The sequence below is a fragment of the Lygodium microphyllum genome, chromosome 9 (assembly GCF_053477565.2).
Source record: "Lygodium microphyllum isolate KBCC chromosome 9, Lygodium_microphyllum_v1.1.10, whole genome shotgun sequence".
NCBI lineage: Eukaryota > Viridiplantae > Streptophyta > Polypodiopsida > Schizaeales > Lygodiaceae > Lygodium > Lygodium microphyllum.
The window spans coordinates 33,646,959-33,656,922 of NC_141143.1; positions in this window are offsets into that span (position 1 = coordinate 33,646,959).

The following is a 9,964-nucleotide window of genomic DNA, read 5'->3' on the forward strand; positions in this document are numbered from 1 at the left end:
AATTTGTACATATATTTTATATTGATAGTAAAGATATCCTTTCTTGAATGTCCTTGCAGTGTATATTATTTTCTCTCCTTTTCGATATCTGCAAAAAATAAATTACAAATGTTTTTTAGTTAGAAAGTGAGATCTTGATATACATCTAAGTAGATATAATATGATGTGAAAACTTACTCGTTTCTTGTCAAGTTGGAATACAAAGGAGCATGGTAGTTCAATGTCTTCATTTTGTAAATCCATCCTCACTTGATGTAGCGTACATGATTTTTTGATATTTAAGATTGCAATAATATCCTTGTTGAACCAAATATCAAGATCCACTATAGGATCTTTGCTGAAATCATTAAGATTCTGGTCTAAAGCAACTAGACTACTACCAACAAAATGCCATCGACTATAGTAAAAGCTAAGGATAAAATTTTGAGTAGAAATTATATATTTACAAGCTATAGAATCTTGATCTATCTTACATATAATTTTTCCTTCTGTCCTTGTATCCCATCCTTCATCAACAAATTGTATGATATGGTCATATATTAGTCTCTTCACTGAAAGCATGGTTTTTGTTATTCTTATCTCTATATTAGAGAAGAAATCAATAAATATATTAATAGGCATAAACAAAGTAACTTTGCTTAGCCTACTTGAGATATTAGATTTTAGTGCTTTCTAGATCTCATAAAATATCTTACATCTATAGCCCTCACTAGTAGCTGGACTTGGCAAAGGCCACTCAAAGCTTGAAAAATCTGGCAAAGGAAGGAGGTTTATTGATCCCCATTGGCAACGCCGCATAGGAATAACATAAGAATGGTCATAAAAGAATATTCAATTCTCTGCAAGCTCTGTCTTCTTTCTGCCTCTATACATTTCTTCTCCAAGTGAACCATGTATAACATCAATAACATCAATAATAGACTCCACTGGTTGCCATTTCTCAAGATTAGAGGGATATACATCTACAAGACAAACAAATATTATAATGGAAAAACCTAAACCATGTTTAAGAAAGGAAAAACTTTAAGAATCAAATTCTTACAATTTGGTCTATGCATTGGAAGCTTTGAAGATCTAGGTTTCAAACACAGCTCTCTATGCATGAACACATGTTACACTAGTACCTCTTTGACGCTATTCTTATCTGCTCCAAGCTTAAAATCTCGGATTCTGCCCTTCCAAGCAGAGATAAACGAGCTCTCATGTCTTTGCCTTTTTCCATGTTTTGCTTGTTGCATGGTGATCCAACTACCATTGCTAATGATAGTAGGAATCCATCTTCCATCAGTTTGGAATGAGTTAAACACTGACATGGATGTGATATGGGAGCTTGGACGCCTTGTTGAAGGTCAAATTTTTGTATCCATGGTAGAAGAGAGAGAGACATGCACAGAGAGAGAGAGAGAGAGAGAGAGAGAGAGAGAGAGAGAGAGAGAGAGAGAGAGAGAGAGAGAGAGAGAGAGAGAGAGAGAGAGAGAGAGAGGACTAGGACTATGCTACCATAACGAAGGGAAAAACAATAGAGGAATAAAAGAAAAGAGGGAAAAAACTGAGCGCCATGCTTTTCACTAATTTTAATTTCGATTACATCAGTCATTATCATTAATCTAGAAACATCATTAAATAAAAGTAGCCGAGACTCTATGCCATTAATGCAAAAGATGTCATAATCACGAATATACGAGACAAAAAATAGATAATAAAAATACAAATTCGTAATATTATATATATATATATATATTTGTAAAATGAATTTTTAATTTTTTAAATAGAAGTTCTGTTATGGAGGCTTTGCTCTTATTGATCTAGAGCACTCTCTCTCCACATCCTAAAAGGCATTTTCAAGACCTCAAAACTCCCCTAATGATTTCTTTATTTATTTCTTCTTCTTGTGGGAATAAATTACAAGGGATGATACTAAGTTGCATCCTATTCTCCTGTAGGGACAGAGCTAGGTTGGGGTTTAAGTGACCTACTTAGAAAGGATAAACTTAGTCTTTTAAGGTATTTAGAGGTGTAGTGGACAAAAGTGGGTATATCTTACTGCTCTCCTTGTGAGTTCTAATTTTCTTCTACCTTTTGATTGTCTCTTCTCCTTTAGTCTGAGTGACATATAGCACTATGTTCAAGAAAGCCTCTTCTTGTATTGGCATTCCCATCTCTATCACCTTTGCTCTTCCTTCAACCATTATGTGCTTACTTTCTGATAGCACCTCAAGTGCTCTACTAAATCTTTCATTCGAGCCTTGTTCCTTTCTACCCATCCCTCAACTTTCTCTCTCATCTATTCGAGACTTTGATTTTGCTCTCATGAGAGGATGGTTACTAGCTGCTCTTGCTCTTTCCATATCACAATTATATTTTCTTTATCTTGGCATTGGCATTCCACCTACTCCATTAGGATGCCTTGCTCATGAAGTGTTGCTTGGAGTTGATTATGTAGCTCTGCCATCTTCTTCATGGCCTTTTTCTCAATTCATTCCTCTACCATTTCAATTCCTTGTTTCCTAACTCTAGATATTTGTTTTCTTTAGAGTTTAAGGAATAGAGCTACTCTAAAGCCATGTGGCTTTCCCTTTCTTCCTTGTATAAGTCCCGCAAATTTTCTTCACCCTAGTATATATCATCATTTGCCTTGTTTTTTCCAGTTAAAATGCTACGAAAGCATCATTTTTTGCTTCTAGCTTGGCAAGCATAGCTTTTCTCTCCTCATCCATTCTCTTACATTGGTTCTAGAGCTCTTTCACTAACTTGTTATACTCTTCTATATTGCACACTGCCGATGCTACCAAGGTGGTGGATACCTCAAGACATGGCACCTTTGGACCTTGGCAACATTTTGCATTGGCAACAATTGTCTCTTAGCTCCTACCATTGGGGCCCCTTCTAATGTTGTTGGTGTCAGCTCATACACTTTTTCCAATAGGTATTGCACCCATGCCATCACGTTACCCTCATTGACCACTAGTTTTGTGGATCCTTGTGTTGGGGTGGTCGTGGTAGCCATGATCAATGATATTGCATGCATGGGGGCCTTTCCCTTACCTTCTACCCACTAGTCTTTGTTCATCCTCCTCTCTAGTAGCTCTTGTGCTAGGCACATCTTCATTTGTCGAGCTTATCATGGCTAGCTCCTAGGATTGGGAGGATTATTCTATTGATCTTCTAATGGCAATTGCCACCTGCTCTTTCTCCTCTCTTCTTAACCTTTCTTCCTTCTCCTCTTGTCTCTTTCTACTTACCTCTTCAAGATTTCTTGACTCTTCTTTAACCCTCTACAAATCTCTACTTTTTTCTGTTGGGGATAAAGACGCCTCCACCTAGCCGCCCGTGTATTATTACACTGATGATACCCGCCACTACACATTGCAGGTGGCGTGCGTCCATCACCGTCACTTTATTCTTTATTCTTTTAGTGACAGTTTGAATAAAGGAAGGCTCGATCACACATTGTGACTGTTGGAGTTCCCATTTGTGTCTCTCTCTCTCTTCTTGCTCTTGCTCTCCGCCATAGCTCACTTCCAAGAAAGCTTTGATCCTTCTCACTTTTCAACCGTATCAAAGCAAGGCTTCCCAACTTCCTGAGCTTGGTTCATGGCATTCTTAGCTCCCATTCAAATACCTACAGCATTGGGTCTTCTTCCCGGCAGCCGTAGTTGACCTTCTCGAGTATCTTCCCGAGCACCTTCCCAGTCTATTGAGGCACCCTCAGGGCATTGCTATAGAGGTATTGAAGTGTTCTTTTAGTGCTTTTATTCAATTCTTAGGTTGCAGTCAATCAGGGCAGCCATAGCTCAAACCCTTGGAGCTTGGATCTTGCTCCCTCTTTCATTTGGGCACTTGAGGCTTGTTGTGTGCCTCCTTGGGCACCCCTTGGAGCTTCCTTACCATCCTTACCAGCACAACAATAGAAATAGAAACCCTCAGTAGATCAACATGATTTGCACCTTATCTACAAGCTCCTTGGACAGCTCATCTCCCAATTGGGCTGAAGGTCATGCCCTGCTCTTGGATCAATTTGGCACCCTTGGCATTGATACTCGACATGCTTTGAAGCCTCCTGAGCCTTGGACATTGATCTGAGGTCTTGTAGCGTTGTTTTGAAATAGTTTGCAGCACTACCAATGCTACACTAGCAATGCTACACTAGTTTTGAAATGTCAATGCTACATTAGCAGCTGATGCCTATGCTTGTTTGGTGCTTCCTAGTTAAGCGGTTTGATAACTATTGATGATCGATTATTTGGGGATGCAAGGTACATGTTATTCCATCATTTTGGACTGATATTATTGCTGAAAATACTTAGTTTTGAATAGTAAATCACTACTGTACCACAGTGGGCTGAAGCCTATTACCTCATGTTTGGTTATGCCTATTGGCTTCGGGCTATGTCTTTGGGATATGCAATGAAGTAGTGACCTTCGGGGTACGACATCAAGCTTGTCTTTGGTTTTAGATCTTTATTTGCATTCAATCTCAGCTTTGGAATGCATTTGATGCTCCGTCTTGGATGTATATATGGCATGTATGCTACCTATGTCTGACTAGTCTTGACATGCTTGGTCTATGCCACTACTACATGCTCATTACATTGTTTGGAGTTGATTGCTACTAGTGCCTTGTCTTGGCTTGCATCTGGATTCTTGAAACTTACTTGGGATATTTCTTGGCTTGCCAGAGTTGTATTTGGGATACAATTGATGTCTATGGATGCTATAGTTGGAGGCTACGGAGCCTATATGCTCATGATGTCTTATTGATGTCTGGTCTTGGATCTTTCATCACTTGTGCTTTCATATGACTTTCTTGAGCTTCTTGGCTTGATCCATACGGCTTTTGTGCCAATGGGAGCATCGTTGGATGTTTGACATACATTAAGTAGGTGGTTTATGCTATTGAGCTTTGAGTCTTTTGAGACTGGGATCTTCTTCACTTGGATGTTGCATGATTAATATGCTGTGGTTTGTATACATGTACTTGGGCTGATTTGGGATTTGCACTTGCTGAGCATACACCTCTTTGTGTCAGGTCCTGCTAGTGTTGTCTACACTTTTCCCTATTATACAAAGGGTGTGTCGACATACTGATGAATTTGTTTGACATGCTTGGGTGTTTGCTCAATGATTGTATGATTTTCATATGCTAATTTATGCCCGTTTGGTGGTGGTTATGCTTTGACAGTTCGTGGTTGACTTGGTGCATTGATTTTGCCTACAGTTTTCTCTCATTGTACATGGCTGTAATTTATTACAGCAAGTAGTTATGTATGGCATGATGTGGAATTTTCATGCTGAATCATCCTAAATCTATGTACTTTTGATGGTACTTGGTGGGAAACATCATTAGCTATCAGTTCGTGGTCATTTTGCCTTGGTTTTGGTAGTATTTTGGCTATTTATAGCATAAAACAGCAAGTAGCTTTGAGCTGTCTGCACTATTTTGGACTGTATTATGGGTTCTTCTTCAACTGATAGTGCTATCTTCAACATCACTAAGCTTGACGGTACAAATTATGCCTATTGGAAGAGCCAAGTTTGGTAGGTATTGGTGTAGAAATCGCAGATAAAACTACTAAGGATGCATGGCGAGTAGCCTGAAACTATGACTGATGACGAATGGGATGAGCTTGATGAGTTATGCAAGTCCATCCTCATCTTGTCTCTTACTGAACATGTGCATTACAATGTGGTTGAGGAAGCACAGAGTGCTTGGCAGCTTTGGGATAAAATTAAAAACCTCTGACAAGAAAAGTCCAGCAAGTCAGATGTATTGTCTGAAGCAGCTTATGGACCTACGCACGAAGAAGAATATGACAATGTCTGCTCATTTGAGACAGTTCCATGCTATTCTCAAAAACTTGACTTCATAGGATATTGCCTTTAATGATGAGGTTACTCCATTGTTTTTGCTTGGGACTTTAAGTGAGTCATGGGATGTATTCTGCACTACCTTATGTGCTCCTACTACTACTTTGAACTTGCCTGATGTAGAGAGTGCTCTTTTGCAGGAAGAGATCAACTATAAGAACTTGGATGCCTCTCGTGTGTCACATGTCTTGTCTGTTAGAGGCAGAGATGGTAATGGCAAGAATGATCGTGGGAATGGCCGTGGCAGAGACTCGTAGAAGTCTAGGTCTAAGTCACGTGGTAAGTCATGCATCAAGTCTCGTGGGAGAAATGCTAATGTGACATGTCATCATTGCAGCAAGAAGGATCATATATGCCCACAGTGTCATGAGTTGCACAATGAGAAGTGCAAAGAGAAGGGGAAAGACAAAGTACATGAAAAGTCCTTTGATCGCAACATTATGCCTGCAAAATCTAGTGTGAAAATCAAGGAGATAAATGTCATGCAGACTGATGACTCCGATGGGGAGTACATACTTGCAGGTAGTCCTTGTGATGCTATATCGTTGACCGATGTTCACTCTATGTATGTGCATGGCTGGATTTTGGATTCTGGTACTTCATTTATTTTACACCATGCCATGAGTGGTTCCACTCCTACCGCACTGTCTCTGGTTTAGTTTGCTTGGGTGATGACAGGTCACTTGCTATTGTTGGCATTGGGGATGTACGACTGCAGTTCTCTATTGGCAGTACTTTTCTGTTATAGGATGTATGTCATGTACTTGCGCTTACACACAGTCTTAAGTCTGCAAGGTAGCTTGATGATGTAGGGTTTCATATTTCATTTGGGGATTCTACCTAGAAGATCACCCATGTGGCAGACTTGTGCTTGCTAGAGGTGCCAAAGCTGGCAGCCTCTATCCTCTTGTAGTTGATGGGCCCTCTGTTGACCATGTTTTGTCAGTGGGTTCCATCCCACGTGTATCTCTTTTGCATGCCTGTTTGGGCCATATGTCCTTGAATGAAAATACTTTTTGGTGGTTTGTAGTACTTACTATCCCCCCTTGACTATGCATGTTTTGATTCATGTGAGCATTGTCTTTATGGTAGATAGACTAGGAATACACATAAGAAGTCTGGTAGGACACGCATGAGTGAGCCCCCGGCATTGGTATATTCAAATGTTTGTGGACCCATGCCTTGTCAATATATGGGTGGTGCAAACTATTTTGTGACGTTCATTGAATATTTTTTGCGTAAAGTCTGGGCTTACCCCATTAAGCTTAAGTTCGAAGTCTTGGCTGTGTTTTAGAGATGGCTTGCATTGGTTGAGAACCAGACTAGGCATAGGATGAAATGCCCTAGGACTGAAAATGGGGGCGAATATGTGTCACATGCTTTTGAGAAACTATGTGAACGAGAGGGATATTAAGTGTCAGTTGATCGCCCCCATACCTCACCCTAGAATGGTTTGGCTGAGCGGATGAATAGAACCATCCAGAAGTGTGTATGTAGTATGCTTAGCCATGCAAGCTTACCATAGAGCTTTTGGGCTAAAGCAGTCAATACAACTGTGCATGTCATAAATAGATCACCTTCCACTGGTTTGGATTTTCATGTTGCAGAGGAGGTATGGACTGGGAAACCTCCATCTTATGCGCATCTTCGTGTCTTTGGATGTGAGGCATTTTGCCATGTGCCCAAAGATAAGCATACTAAGTTGGATCCTAAGAGTGTCAAATGCATTTTCATTGGCTATGGGGATGCACGCAAGATGGGTTACCGCCTCTGGGATCCGCAAGCACGGAAAGTCATCTGTAGCCATGATGTAGTCTTCCATGAAGACAAGATGAATAGGTAGCCTGAGAGGGTGGTAGAGATACACATGGTTATATTCTAGGAGGAGCCACGTGCTGTTGCATAGCCAATTGGATAGCCTGCAATAGTAGTTGGTCCACATGGCCAGAGTGATGGACAAGCAATAGTAGAGCCTGCAGTGAGATGGTGTACTAGAGATAGACGTCCAGTTGATAGATTTGAGCCCTCGATGCATTATGTCTTGGTTACAGATGTAGGAGAGCTTGCCACCTATGATGAGGCTATGTGTAGGGGTGATAGTCACTCCTGGGAGAGGGCTATGATAGACTCCTTGCACAAGAATATGACTTGGGATTTGGTTGCATTGCCTCAAGGCAAGAAGACTTTGCTATACAAATGGGTGTACAAGCTGAAAAGTACCCCTGGAAACCCCAAGTCAGCTTATAAGGCAAGACTTGTCGCTAAGGGTTTTAAACAAGAGTATGGAGTTAACTTTGATGAAGTCTTTTCTCTTGTGGTCAAGATGACCACCCTACCCTTGGTTTTGGCCTTAGTCACGCAGCTTGACTTGGACATGTATCAGATGGATATCAAGACTGCATTCTTGCATGGGGATTTGCATGATAAGATATACATGGAGTAGCCTAAGGGCTTTGCAGAACTTGGCAGGGAGCACTTGGTGTGCAAGTTGAAGAAAAGTATTTATGGCTTGAAGTAGGCACCTAGGGAGTGGTATCATAAGTTTGATGCCTTTATACAGTCACAAGGCTACAACATGAGTGCTGTGGATCAGTGTCTTTATACAAAGAAAGCTCGTGATGGATCCTTACTTATTTTGATACTTTATGTAGATGATATGCTGATAGCAGGGAAAGCTCATGATGAGCTGGATGCTCTTAAATCTCAGCTGAAGAAGAGCTTTGAGATGAAGGATTTAGGCATGCCTCTCACATTCTTGGTATGTGCATTAAGTACAACAGGCATCAGGGACTACTCTATCTCTCACAGAGGGAGTATATTCATAAATTCCTTGAGCGTTTCTGCATGTAGGACATAAAGCCTATTGGCTATCCATTATCTTCTTATGGGAAGGTTTCACATGCCAATTGTCCGTAGATAGATGAGCAGAGGGTTGAGATGGCCAAGATCCCTTGTGCATTAGCCATGGGCATTTTGATGTATGCCATGATAGCCACTCGTCTAGATATTGCCTTTGTGGTTGGTGTTGTGGCATGCTATATGGCTACACTTGTAAAAAAGCATTGGGATGCCGTAAAGGGTATCATGAGATATGTAGATAGTAGGAAGTCCACTTCTGGCTATGTCTTTACCTATGCTGGAGGTGCTGTTTCTTGGATGTCTAGGGTTCAAAAGTGTACGGCTCTCTCTGCTCTGAGGCTGAGTATATTGCAGCCACTAAGGCTTGCAAGGAGGCCATATGGTTGGGCCGTTTGGTTTATGACCTTGGGATTGATACTATATCTACGCTGCATTGGGACTCTATGAGTGCTATTCATCTAGCCAAGAATCCGATCTTCCATGCAAAGACAAAACACATTGAGATGAGGTATCACTCCATACGTGGGGTCGTGGAGGACAAGTATGTTGACCTTGTCAAGATCTCCATTGACAAAAATCCTACAAATCTACTCACGAAAAGCCTCACTACTGAATGCTTTGCCTTCCTTAGGAGATTGATGGGCGTTGGATGAGATTACGTTTTTTCCTCATCCTGTTGTACATGTGCACATTGTATTGTCTTTTCTTTTTTCTTTTCACTTCTCACTCAGGCAGATTCTCCTTTAAATTGGAGGTTGTTGGGGGTAAAGGCGCCTCTACCTAGCCGCCCGTGTATTACTACATTGACAGTACTCGCACATTGCAGGTGGCAGGTGTCCCTCACCGTCACTTTATTCTTTATTATTTTAGTGACAGTTTTAATAATGGAAGGCCCGATCACACATTGTGATTGTTGGAGTTCCCATTTGTGTCTCTCTCTCTTCTTGCTCTTACTCTCCACCATAGCTCACTTCCAAGCAAGCTTCAATCCTTCTCACCTTTCATTTTCATTTGTAGATCTGGTCTTCTTGATGTGAATCCTCAACATAAATCTTTGCATATCTCCCTGGATTGGATGGTGCTAAGCCTTGCTTCCCCTACTTGCTCACTGTTCTCTCACTTTGAGGTTCCATATTGTTGTGGTTGGTGGTTAGCTTCCCTCATCTTAACCACTTGCTTTGATTCTTCTTGTTGAACCCTATTAGCTTCTTCTTCCCCAAGGTTCCCTATAGAGAAA